General features: G+C 36.7%; 1 long non-coding RNA gene across 1 annotated transcript in view; it reads right to left on the reverse strand.

The window, feature by feature from the left end:
• Positions 1-1,925: 1,925 nt before the first annotated feature.
• LOC140848138 (uncharacterized) overlaps positions 1,926-14,450 on the reverse strand; it is a 47,404-nt gene continuing 34,879 nt past the window's right edge. Inside the window, exon 3 of the long non-coding RNA XR_012128684.1 lies at positions 1,926-1,978. This is a non-coding gene — a long non-coding RNA (uncharacterized lncRNA). The remainder of the gene's footprint in view (positions 1,979-14,450) is intronic.

Genomic DNA, 14,450 nt, shown 5'->3' on the forward strand with positions numbered 1-14,450 from the left:
CCCCAGGAAATGTCAAAAGAAATTATGACACTAAGGTATTGGCAACAATATATGCCAACATTCTACTGGCAAATGAGAACCGTGGAACCTGACATCTAGCTTAGTATTCCCTTAAACCAAGATGTCACCTGGTATATTCTGTCCATACTTCATTTTCCAGCAGACAACTGAGAATACTGGACTTATTTTTTTTCCAGTTGTGTCCCAAAGTTTGAAGGAATTTTGTTCACTAAGCAAAATGCCATTACTAAAGAACAAAAATATAAATGCTCTTTTGTCTTGTTAAGCACATTATGTACTAGGTGACTTGTAAGCATTTTACATAGTTACCTCATTTGATATTTAAAAAAAACCTTATTCAAAAATGTTTTGCATTCACATTTTACAGATAAAGAAACTGAGGCTTCAAGAAGTAATATATGGTAAGAGGAACCACCATAGTTCAAACTCACTTATACAAAATTAAAGACAGTCTTTTTAAAAGCACTCTATGAATAATCTTTGGTATCTAAAGATTTTTCTATGTTTTAAAACAAGGAAATGTGTAATTGCTAATATAAGCTTTTTTACCTCATTATATACCCAGTTTTAGCTGAATAACTTAAAATTAACTTTAGAATTGGTAGAATTCTAGGTCACAGCAAAATATTTGAAGCTATCATCAGTCTACAAAGAATTTTTATTTATTATAAAATGTAAGATTTAGTTGAACATGTTTTGAAATATTGAAAATAGATGGAGAATCTTTACTCCCAACTCCTCCTCCATTACTGCTTTTCGACATCTTTAAGGTTCTGAAGGGTTTTAAATTAGAGAATAGATTATTTAAGGTAGGCGTTAAGAGATAGATTTCCACTCTTAGAAAGAAAGAACAGAAGGCATTATGTTATCTTTATAAAAAGTTTTTAAATTGTTGGGTTTTTTTTAATATGGTTATGAATATAGCTCTGTATACATAGTTTTAAGAAGGTTTGTGGTAGTTCTCAAATTTCAATGTATTTAAGGATTCTCTTTGGGATTTCTAGACCCTTTCTAAAGATCGTGCTGCTTACCTTGCGAACCTAGAACCCCAAGACGTAGACATGTATATACTCAACCAGCCTCCGATAAGACTCTAGAGCAGAAAATCGTCAGACCAAAAATCCTTACTCCTTAGTCAGTCTGCTTGTTTCCCCCTCGTGCCTGCAGAATTCACTGTCCATACAGCGTCAGGAGTGACTATATGGGTGTCTGCCTAAAAGCTTCCTTCAGCTTCCTGATACACTTAGTGTAATTTTCAGCGTGGCCCACAGGACCTGACTCTTCCGGGCTCCACCTACATCTTGAGCCCTCCCTTGTCATTCTTCCCGAGCTCACTCTGATCCAGTGCCACTGGCTTCTTCCACTGCACAGAAAGGCTTGGCTTGGTCTAATCTAGGGCATTCACTGTTCTGATGATCTGCAAGGCTGATTCCCTCTTGTCAGGCAGGGCTTACTAAAGTGCCATCTCTCAGAGACCTTCCCTGACGAGGCCTAGTCCAGCACCCTCACTGCAGACTCTCTTTACGGTATCTCCCCGTTTGACCACCTGCATCAGGTTTGGCCTTACCATTCACAAGGCTGGGGCGAGACTTCAAATGGAGGGCCCCCACTTTTCTATTCACCTTTGATTTGCTGCTTCACAACTGACAGGCCACAGAGCACACAATAGACAGACAGTCATGCAATTTCATACCTATCTAAGACCCGGTCCCCACAACTGCCCCTTGACTACCCCTCAGATCTAAGGGGTCCCTGCATGCCTACAGCTGCCCCCACTGGATGAGGAAAAGGTACTGAGGATTCTAGAAGTGGCTAGGGACATTTGGACATGGAATTCTGGGGGATCTGGGGACCTGAAGTGTTACTTCTTGGTGGCACACTCCCTTGGACCCCAGAGTCCTCACCTTGCAGAAAGAGGTATGGCCAGAGCACGGTCTTCTGAACACAGGGCCCAGGGCTGGGGAAGGAAGAGGACAGAGAAGTGAGGGCTCTGGTGTGATGATAAAACAGGTCTATCACTTTTGCAATCTGAAACCACGTCTACTCTTTTCTTTGTTACTTGAACATTTTCAAAACATAAATAACATAAAAGCAAATATCATGTCTGTCCTCTCTGCTACTGGATCTCCCACATGTATGATGAACTCTAGCACAGAGAACTTGGGAAATTAAAATCTGTTGAAAGAATAAATGAGTAAATAATAGCTTACAAATATGCAAAACAAGAGAAACAAGCAAAACTACTGCCACAACCAACAAAAACTTATCAGGAACCCTTCCAGGTGCTTTGCATACAAGACCCCTTCATTCCTTACAATTATATGAGCTAGGTACTAGAGATACCTCCATTCTGCAAATGGTACAGAAAGGTTTAGCAGTTTTCTTACTATCACACAGTTCGTAATAGGATTAAGGGGCTGCATTCTTTTTCACGATGCAACACTGAGTGGGTGAGTGTATGAATAAATAAATGACTATCCAGTGGGGTAAAGAAATGAATGAATGAATGAATGATCAAGGCAGTATGACAGACTGAAAAAAGAACTCTCACTTTCATTCAGGTTTAAAGAAAATAGGGTAAACTTTACTATTCAAATGAAACCCCAAAGTGTACCATGTGAAATGTTAATGTATGGAAGTCACAAACTCTGCGTCTTCTGCATCAAAATGAACTTTTTCAAAAATATCCAAGTAAGTTTGGGAATTGGCCATATTGCAAGACGGCGGAAGAGTGTGCAGCATTTTGCTATCACAGATTGTGAGGTACAAAGAAGGGTCATTCAAGTGGATCCAAACTAGCAACTTTCTAGCTGTGAAAAGAAGACAATGCTCTTACAGACAGCCACAGCTTCGGAAACCTGAGTGATGGAAAGATTTGAGCATACAGCTGAAAATCAGAGGCAGTGTGTCCTCTGACCTTCCCAGTGCAAACACTACCTGGAACTGGGCTCCAAGACATCGCCTGCTGACTGGTCAGTTCTAAGTAAAAAAAAAATAATCAAACCCCTGCACTTCACGTATCATGAACTGCATTTCACACACATCCAGCTGTAGAGCTTGGCCATGGAGACCACTTATTTCATGTCTCAGGTGAAATATAGATGGGAGATTTATTATAGGGGTGACAGACTGCGTGATTAATAAATATTCAGTCATCTTTTCATTCTTCCTTTTGTACTAGTGGAATGCTCTCTCTAATCTCTTCAAGTGGCATTCTGATTTAAAAGAAAGAAGGAATGAGGAGAGGAGGAAGGAAGCCCAGTGAAGGTGGTCTGTGTCAATGTGGAGAATTCTTGTTTGTAGCCGGTTAGGATTACAGTCTCCAGAAGGATCACTTTATTCTGCTACTATTACTGCATCACTATGGGGATGATAATGTTATCCTGGTTTCCTTTCCCTCTTCTGCACTTATCTTCGTAGTTGCCTTTTCAACCACATTAGTTTTCATTGGTCAGAGGGTTTGCTTAACTCTGTTTTAATGGTTCAAGTTTCCCCTTACTGCATTACATGAAGGAGTGCTGATATAGGGATTGTTCCATGATTTAAACGATGAAGAAACATTATATAAAATTTATATATTTAAATATAAAAATATATAGAAGCCTAAAATGTAAGAAATAGTTTCATTCTTAGCCCATTCTCCACTTCCTTCTACATCAACTCAATTCTATTCCCCAGAGGAATAGAAACCTTGAAGTATTTTACATTTCTTCCAAGTTATTTTATATATATATATACACACACAAACATGTATTTGTACTTCTTTATGTATTTAGAAAAATGGGCTCATGTTATGTATATCATTCTGTAACTTGTTTTTCCATTAAACAATTTGACGGATCTCTTTTCATGTCAGGAGTTGTTACCTCACCTTCTCATTCTTTTAATTAACTTTAAGCTATTCTGTTGTGTAACTATACCTTTAAAAAAAACTATGTATTTATGAACTTTTAAATTTTATCCAACTGTCAACAGTTTAAACTGAATTGCAGTGACTATCCATTCATATCTGCACACCCACATTATTTTTTAAATGGGATAAAGTCTCACAAGTAAAACTCTTGCAATAAAAGGTATTTTTATTTTAAATTTTGATAAGATTTTGTCAAATTTTCTGATGTGTTTATAATTTTTTATATTGAATTTATGCCCTTGCATTTTGAAATTAAAAATGAATTTATGCTCATATTAGCAAGTAAAAAATCATATAGAGTGCCTCCCTCCCCCCATCACCCAATTACAGTCCTTTAAAATACCCAGTGTTAACTATTTGGTTAATGGACCAGAATGCCCATTTCTCTACACTCTCAGCAGCAATGAAGGCTATCTATCTTTGATTTTTATAACTGGATGAGCAAAAGATATTGTTCTTATTTACTTTTCTCTAAAGGCATCTATTTATTGGCCATTTACATTCATATCGCATACATTTCCTTTGTATTACTGATGTATACTATTAGATTGCTTTTTCTTGTCAATTTGTAAGGGCATCTTTAACATGAGAAATGTTAGTCTTTTTTTGCCTTAAATAGTTATTTGCAGTCCATTGTTTGTCTTTTAAACTATTTTAAGTATTTCTGTCATTTTGAAATTTTATGTTTTCTATATTCATAGAAAATAACTGGAATTTGAATTTGAAATTTTCAGGCACCAAATGTGTATTCTCTTAACTTCATTTCAGTATATTCTCCTTTGGTTTCTTTTCAGACTCTCAGAAAGTGACGTCTCTCCTATTTTCAAAAGCAAACCATTCTTCTTTTCAAATCTAACATTCCTACCTCACACCGTTATGAATCTATAGTTCCTTGAGATAAAGGCTTTTTTCTATTATATGTTTATGTTGTAGAAGTAATTTTTTAAATTTTATAATTCAATTCTACCTGTATTTCATTATAATAAAAGATTAATCTTTATTCTACTTACACATTTGAATGTATTCAGATTGTGTGCTATTATAAGAACATTTTCGTTACTGTTCTAATGGAAACCTTTTATTAAAGCAGGTGTCCTCTCTCTTCAAATTATGCAGAATTATGTGCATATCTATATCTACATATAACTATCAGTATAGATATACAGACACATATAGGATCCATTTCTGTAATTATTTATGTCTTTCTTCACTTAATCTGTTATAGACATAGATGAATGAATAAAATTACCTTACTATTATGTCTACTTTTTGTTTCTCCTATTGTTTTTGCTTGATAAATGTTGTGTCCATACATTTGGTATAAAGCCCTTGCAATGTTATACACTTAGTATGAATTCCACTTCTTCATCCTTTAATTAATGCTTACTTCTTCAAATACCGGTTTATTTATTTATTTATTTTTGTGATGTGTGTATGTGTGTGTGTTGTACATCTGGGCATTGTACATTAATTCTGTTAAACTACATGACTAAGATAAAAATGAGAGATAATATTGTTATACTACTAGAGGGTGCATGTGGGCATGCTCTCATTGTTCATCTTTGCATTATAATTACACTATATGGTTATCTGACTTTACAAAACTTCTTGGTAAAAATAAATGACACCTTGTCTCATCTTTTTCTAAAGAATTCTAAATATTTAATACATATTAAAATATTCATGAAAATGTAATTTTAACATAATGGCAATCACTAAATTGATAGTAACAATGAACCTATTAAAAGATAACTCATCACTGATGGTGCATAAATCATTTCATTCACATCTTATAGAATCATCATCTAAGGGCAGGACTGACCTTCTTGGTGTGTAGGTTGGCTGATGTCTGCATGCATTCTACTGCATAAAGGAATATTCCCTTTTCCTAAAAAACAGTCTTCAGTAATTTGAGTATTCCTTTATTGTTTCATAAAGATAATATGTGAAGTAGTATAAAATCTAATGTATTGCATAAGTAAATACAGTCAATCTTAAATAAACTAAGTTTTAAAATTTCCAGCATCTTCATATTTCATCACATTGACTTCAGTATTTCCTGGGTATGCTCCCTCTTTAGTTTGTCTGACGTGTTTTCTCATATCATAAGATAAGCTTTTTGACCAACCAAAGTGCTTCAATTCATATTATTTTCTGAATTTTTTGAACTGAAATGAGGGTACAATTTTTCATTAGTGACCATTTCTATTTCTACTACCATTTTTTTGGATTATATTTGGTATTTATAATCCTAATTTTGGTCTTTCTTTAGGCTGCTGTCATTCTTTTTGTGGTAGTTTGATTATAGAATTTATTTTATTACAGTAATTTATCTTTTTCTTATTCTTAATAAATTATGGAGTTCTTTGCAATTTAGTTTTCATTATTCTGTTTTTCATATAATTTCTCATTTGCTTTTTATTTTCACAGGAAATATTATCTTCAAATCTCTGCAAAATGTGCATACTGAAATCCCTGTGTTTGTAGCTTGCTAATTTTGAAACATGTAAATATTCCTCTAAGAGAAGTCTTGATGGGCAATTATCTACCAAAAGCTTGGAATAAAGACACACTACTAGGTGAATTTTATCTGTCTCTCTTTCATTAACCTTGGCAATATCATTAAATGCTATCTGAAAGCCTGGTTAATTAACTGACTCGGCAGGTAGGAACCTCAGAGACGGACTGCTAAGACAAAATAAGAAGGTGACTAATAATTGCGATTATTCTCCCAGGTCATATCATCAAGCTGGTCATTATTTTCTTGCACTGATCTGGCTCTGGAAGGAATATAAATACTTGTGACCTGGAATGACAGATGTTCTTCAATCTGCCTTTGAAAATCTTGTCTACTTGACTTGGGTTTCTCTCCTCAAAAGAGGGTATATATTCTTTGCTATATATAGACTTAGATACCACTCTCAGCCCTTACCTTGGTGTCAACAGAAAACCTCAATGCTCTCCTAGAACTTTTCCAAAATGGAACATATCTACTACCATCACTGTGTTTAGAAACTATAGATTTTGTAGATATCTTAAAATAGGTAAGATAAAGTCTAAGAACATAAAGAGAGAGAAGCATCATTGATAACTGACCTATTTTACAGATGGAACAACTGGGACACAGAAAGGTCAGTTCACTTGCTCATCAATGGCAGGGCAGATGAGAGAACCTAGATCTTCTTAATTCTTTCTGGACATTTAACACGCACATAGGAATAAAGATAAAGAATAACTTCTTGCCACTGAAATAATATTTTAAAATCAGTAAGTTGATATTGTCTGTGATCTCATAACAAAGTATATGGGAGTTTATGACATAGCTATTGGTCAGGATTTACTTCTAGTTGGTAGATTTTCTTATTCTTTATTGTTTCCATTATTTGAAGACTCCAGACTATAATTATTGAGGTTACAAAGAGCAGTAAATATTTCATGCCTCTGGCTGACAGTCACAGATAATCATATGGAATATGAACACAGAATGAATAGAGTTCTCACTGAAGGCTACTTTTGGAGATATACAATAAGCATCTCTCTTCAAAAAGCTGGACAGCTGATTATTTCATCTTGAGAAATAGCAGATGATGGATTCCTAATTAACTGCTTGAAATAGCAGATGATGGATTCCTAATTCACTGTTTAATTATATTTGAATATGGAAAGAATGCTTCACTTTGAATGTAGTTTTAAAATATGTCTCAAGTATGCCATCAATTTCTTTTTCTGATCAGTGAAGAAAATTACATAAATCAGAAAGACTAACTCTTAGTGGTTAAGCATTTGCACTGTACTTTTGTTTTCTTAACTTCTTAGTTTCAACATTTAAAAACAAGACAGACATTTTGTCCCTGAAGTAATAGGTTCAATCTGTTCCTATTACTGAATATATTGCTAAGATATACCACTTGAATAAACAACGTAAAATCTTAGAAATGGTCTAAAGTGTTGTAGCATTATCATAAGAGTATTTTTGTATCATTTCTCATTTCCAGCTTGTCATCTGAAAAAGTTTTTCTTGAAAAACAGCATACTTTAGGGTAGAAAAGCAGAATCTTAATATTCATTCTCTCAATCCATGTCATCCTTTGTTTTTGTTTTTTAATAAGTCATCAGAATTACCAACCAACAAATTTTCTTGGCAAATAAAATCCTACAGATTGCTATTACAGTGCAAATCCTTCTCTTTGGGAAGCAAAGCCCACCTGGCTACATATAGGTTGCTAGACTCCCAACAGGACTGATCCTGGGCACATTTTCTAGTCTGCCTCATAAATCACAAGGAAGAATTGTAAACCAACAGACACATCTCTTCTATAGCCTGGATAAACAGAATAAAGCTTGTCAAGTACTTCTCCTTCACTTATGTACTGCACTTATCCCAAAAGCAGCTAATTCATACTCTCTCCATCAGTAACATCACCCAAGTCCAAAGTGAAATATTTACCAACAGATGCACAAGAGTGCAATTGCTCTTCCACAATGCATTCCATTGATATTTTGCAACATCCATCAGCGTTATGTGATAAGGAATTCTGCCAATAGCTCATTCTGCTTTCCCTGTGATCAAACTATTTGTCATTAACATGGCAGCTCCTTTTATTAGCTTCTTGGCGCTAGTGTGACTTGTACCTAGTGTTTTGGCAAGATGAGTGCAACCCTGAAAGATGCTTCTGTAGGTCTGGTCTTTTTTCTACTACTGACAACAAAAGTCATCAATTTTGCATCGAAAGCATTATTTTCAGCTTATTCAGGAAAAACAGAAAGGTCACTCTCCTTTGGAGATACTGTGAACAGTATCTTGAAATAAAGATACTATGGCTTTATTTCAATATTGAATAGAGTTTCATAATGAAGTTTTATATATGTGCTCATCTAATTACATGCTGTCTTTAAGATAGTAGTGAAGAATTACTTAACATTCATTTTTCTTAGAATAATTGTTCATATAGATTTTCACTAGAGTCCCAGAAACTGCTTATATTTGTGATGCTCTCCGAACTCCAGTATTTATGTTCCAATTTAACCACTATTTCTATGCACCAGTGACTTTTTGTGACTTGAACACTTTTTTGAATAAGAATAGAACCTATGAAATAGGAATAAAATGTAAGTTAAACAGTTAACTCCATTTAGCTGAGATGAACTGATGACCATCAGTCTCAGTTGAACGTACAAAACCCTCAAATGTAATGGGAATTCTGTGACTAATACAATGAGAGTTACATTCTGTATTTGCTAAACACATCTGATAAAATGTGCTTACTGTTCTCACCCACAAATCTCGGAGCCATCTCCAACAGTAGCTGCAGAGACCACCAGGTCAGACCAGTGGGATCAGAGAACCCTACTTTGAGAAATGCTTTTGCAGTGCAATGATTGTTTCATTTCACAGACCTGTTTGTACTGTAAGAGGCTTGCTGTCTTTGGGAGAAGGCATCATCAGTACGTAAGGGAAAGAGTACAGAGGATCCTGCAAGGTGATCACAGACCCTGTCCTTTCACTCGCCCTAATTCTACTTTTCATCTTTATGGTGTTTCATCATTCAAACAGTAAGTCCTCTTATGCACCATTTATTGCATGTTTACTGGATGCCTGGTTGTAAATTTATATTAAAATACAGGCTTTTCATAGTGACTCCATCAGTTTGTATTAAGTCCACTCTAGAGATAAGGAAAGTGAAATTTAGAAAGGCTTATTAACTGGTCCCTCAAATCACTTATTAATAAGTTGCAGGGTTGGGCCCAATCCCAGCCTTTTGGGGTCTAAAGCCTGTGCCATTGGCCTGTTTGCTCACCCATTAGAATGCACATAAAATCTCATTTTACTTTCTTGCTCTAAAACCTTCAGTGATTTGCCCCTGGCTCCAGAATTACTACAAACCCCCTGTGCATAGCATTAAGATCCTTGGACAACGTGGTCTTCACCCGCTCCTTCAGCTCTGTCTGCCACACAGACTGACCATCTTCCCCAGTTGCACTGTGTCCATTCCTGCTCTTATGCCTAAGTTCAGAATCTTCCCTCTCTTGCGAGCCATTCTTGGCTCTATCTACCTATCAAATTCCAGCCTACTTTGCCCACAGGTCATACAGTATTCCTTGACCCCCAGGGAACTTAGGCTTCCACAGGAGGCACGAGAAAGGCATGAGAATGACACGTGAAATGTCATATTCACACTGTAATTGTCTGGGCCATTGGCTGTCGGTATGTGGTCAACTGATCACCAACAAAACCATCCACAAGTGTTTTTTAAAATGCAGATTTCAAGGATTCTTTCCAGATGTACTGCTGGGGTGGGGTAGGATGTCTGAATTTTCAACAAATTTCCTGAATTAGTCTTCTATATCTTAAAATTAGAGAATCTCTGTCTGTGTACATGTATGTAAGGGATGCTGGGGTGAACACCAAAGCCAGAGCTTCATGAAGCTTCAAGGGCCACATAAGACTGGAAATGTTCAGTTATCCTAGCAAGTCCCTCATGTCCAGAAATTGAGACCGCTCATCCTGCAGGGAAGGCAGCATAGGCTGCACGAGGAGGGCAGAGGGGAAAGGAGGGTCTACCTGCATCAACACCTGGAGGCTCTAGCGCTTCTGGCTCCTTCCCAGAGCTCCCCGTGCTCTTTCCCAAATCCACTCACATGCTCTCTTGATAGCATCTCTTATTTTCTCATTACAAATTAGTATATATTTGGGTAGTGAAATTAAAACATACACAAGGAGTTTCTATTAAAGCTGAAAATGAGTTGACCATTGTTAACATTTTTGCCCTCTTACCAATTTTTTTTCCTGTATACATGTATGCTTTAAAAAGAAAAAAAGTACGGAACCAGACAATGGCTATACAGGGACTGTTTGTTCTCTTTTCATCCTTTTAGCTAAATGTTAACATCGCTCATATCTACAATTATTCTCTGAAGTCAGTATTTTAATAATGTCAAAAAGAGCCCACCCTGTGAATGTTTTGATTACCAGCAGTTATGCAGTGCTGGTCATATAGTTGGCTCTTGATAAAAGTGGTTTAATAAAGAATTACTATTCAACAATTCAGTTGATGGACAGTTGGATCATTTCCATTTTTTCCCTTTAATACAAATAACACTGTAATTTGTATGTAAGATGAGTTCCTTTAGGTAAACTCCTGAGAATGATATTTGTTGCATTATATGACATTTATATTTTTAAGGTTTTGATACACGTACCAATTTTTTTTCCAGTTTTATTGAGAAATAAGTAACTGATGTAAATCACTGTCTGAGTTTAAGGCATACAGCATGCTGGTCTGACTTACATATAGTGAAATGATTACCAAAATATATTCAGCTAACATCCGTCTTTTCAGAGATACAATAAGAAGCAAAGCAAAGGGAGAAAAAAATTTCCTCTGTGTGATGAGAAGTCTTAGGATTTACTCTGAACACTTTCCTATGTATCATACAGCAGTGTTAGCTACTGTCATCATGTTGCACATAACATCCCCTAGTACTTATTTTTACCTTATAACTGAAAGTTTTGTATCTTTTGATCACCTTCCTCCAGTTCTCCCTTCCTCCTACCCTCCGTCTCTGACAATCTTTTTTTCCATGAATCTGCTTTTTTTTTTAAGATTCCACAGAGAAGTGAGATCATGCAGTATTTGCTTTTCTCTGTCTGACTTATTTCACTTGGCATAATGCCTATGTTGTTCACAAATGGTAGAAATACATTTTCTATGGCTCAATAATATTCCATTTTATACACACAGCAACTTCTTTATCCACTCATCTGCTGATGGACACTTAGCTGTTGCCATGTTTTGCTACTGAAAATAATGCTGCAATAAACATGGGAGTCCAGGTAGCATTCCAGGTTAGTGTTCTTGTTTCCTCTGGATATATTCCTAGAAGTGGGATTGCTGGTTCAGATGGTAGTTCTATTTTTAATTTTTGGAGGAACCTCCACACTCTTTGCCACAGTGGCTGCACCAGTTTACAATGCCACCAATAGTGTTCAAGTGTTCCCTTTTGTCCACATCCATGGCAGCATTTATTATCTCATCTTTTTGATGATGGTCATTCTAACAGACATGGAGTGACATCTCACTGTGCATTTCTCTAATGATTGGTTATGCTGAGCATCTTTTATTTTTTTAGCTAAGTGTTTTTATTATGAATGTGTTACTAAAGAACATTATGTTTACTAGGCTCCCCCCTTCACCAAGTCTCCCACCCCAACCCCATTAGAGTCACTGTCCATCAGTGTAGTAAGATGATGTAGAATCACTACTTGTCTTCACTGTGTTGCACAGCCCTCCCCATGCTCCCTCTACATGCTAATCATAATACCCCCTTCTTTTTCCTCATCCTTACCCCTCTCTTCCCACACATCTTCCCTAGTCCCTTTCCCTTTGGTAACAGTTAGTCCTTTGGGTTCTGTGATTCTGCTGCTGTTTTGTTCCTTCAGTTTTTCTTTATTCTTAGACTCCACATATGAGTGAAATCATTTCATACTTATCTTTCTCTGCCTGGCTTACATCACTGAGCATAATACCCTCTAGCTCCATCCATGTTGTTGCAAATGGTAGGATTTGTTTTCTTCTTATGGCTGAATAATATTCCATTGAGTATATGTACCATATCTTCTTTATCCATTCATCAACTGATGGACACTTAGGCTGCTTCCATTTCTTGGCTGTTGTAAATAGTGCTACAATAAACATAGGGGTGCATCTGTCTTTTTCAAACTGGGCTGCTGCATTCTTAGGGTAAATTCCTGGAAGTGGGATTTCTGGGTCAAATGGTATGTCTATTTTGAACTTTTTGAGGAACCTCCATACTGCTTTCCACAATGGTTGAACTAATTTACATTCCCACCAGCAGTGTAGGAGGGTTCCCCTTTCTCCACAACCTCGCCAACATGTGTTGTTGTTTGTCTTTTGGATGGTGACGATCCTTACTGGTGTGAGGTGATATCTCATTGTGGTTTTAATTTGCATTTCTCTGATGACTAGCAATGTGAAGCATCTTTTCATGTGTCCACCGGCCATCCAAATATCTTCCCCGGAGAACTGTCTACACAGCTCCTCTGCCCATTTTTTAATTGGATTATTTGCTTTTTGTTTGTTGAGGTGCATGAGCTCTTTATATATTTTGGATGTCAACCCTTTATCGGATCTGTCATTTATGAATATATTCTCCCATACTGTAGGATACCTTTTTGTTCTATTGATGGTGTCCGTTGCTGTACAGAAGCTTTTCAGCTTGATATAGTCCCACTTGTTCATTTTTGCTTTTGTTTTCCTTGCCCGGGTAGATAGATTCATGAAGAAGTCACTAATGTTCACATCCAAGAGATTTTTGCCTATTTTTTTTTCTAAGAGTTTTATGGTTTCATGACTTACATTCAGGTCTTTGATCCATTTTCAATTTACTTTTGTGTAGGGGGTTAGACATTGATCCAGTTTCATTCTCTTACATGTAGCTGTCCAGTTTTGCCAGCACCATCTGTTGAAGAGGCTGTCACTTCCCCATTGTATGTCCATGGCTCCTTTATTGTATATTAACTAAGCATCTTTTTATGTACCTGTTGGCCTTTTGTATACCTTCTTTGGAGAAATGTGTGTTCAGGTCTTTTGCCCATTTTTTAATTGAGCTACTTACTTATTTTCTGTTATTAAGTTGTTTGAATTATTTATATATTTTGGATAATAATCCTTTATCAGTTACATGGTTTGCAAATACTTTTTCCATTCCATGTTTTTTTTTTCACTTTGTTAATGGTTTCTTTTGCTGTGAAGAAGCTTTTTAGTTTGATGTAGTTCCACTTAATTTTTATTTTGCTGCTTGTGGTTAAGCTGTCAAAAAATTCATTACCAAGACTCAGGTCAAGGAGCTTTATTCCTACATTTTCTTCTAGAAGTTTCATGGTTTGCAGGTTTACATTTAAGACATTAATCCATTTTGATTTTACTTTGGCACAGATAGTTCTTCACCACTCAGCTCAGTTTGGGTTTCTGGGTGTCTGCTGGTCATATCCTTGGGCAGGCAGAGCCTGATAATATGATCTATTTTTGGGTAAGACAACTGTTTGAGCTTTGAGGATGGGGATTGGAGGGGGTGTGTCCTGGCTGAGAACATGTGGACAGGACTGCTAATTTGGTTCTCTGCCCAAGTGAGGCTGTAGATGGGCTTCATAGTGGCCTGGGTTCTCTGGTCAGGCCTACTAGGTGGTCAGGACCAGGTACTATAATCTGTTGCTGACAGGGCTATGAATTAGCTTGCCTGACATAGTAGGGTAGCAGGATGGGCCACAGGACCTGTACACCTTGGTGTTTGGGGACCCCAATCAGGTAGGTGTGTGCACTGAATTCCTTGGTGAGGTGAAGCCACTAGTTTTGCTCTGAAAACAGGGGAAGCCAAGGGCTACGCTGTTTCTTCAAGTGCCACTGTAGGCAGTGCCAGTAGATAGTCTATGCTGCTTGTCCTGTGCTCTCTGGTGAGGTCTCTGATATAGCAGGCTAAAGGCCATATTCAATGATGA

Source organism: Manis javanica, chromosome 3 (assembly GCF_040802235.1).
Source record: "Manis javanica isolate MJ-LG chromosome 3, MJ_LKY, whole genome shotgun sequence".
NCBI lineage: Eukaryota > Metazoa > Chordata > Mammalia > Pholidota > Manidae > Manis > Manis javanica.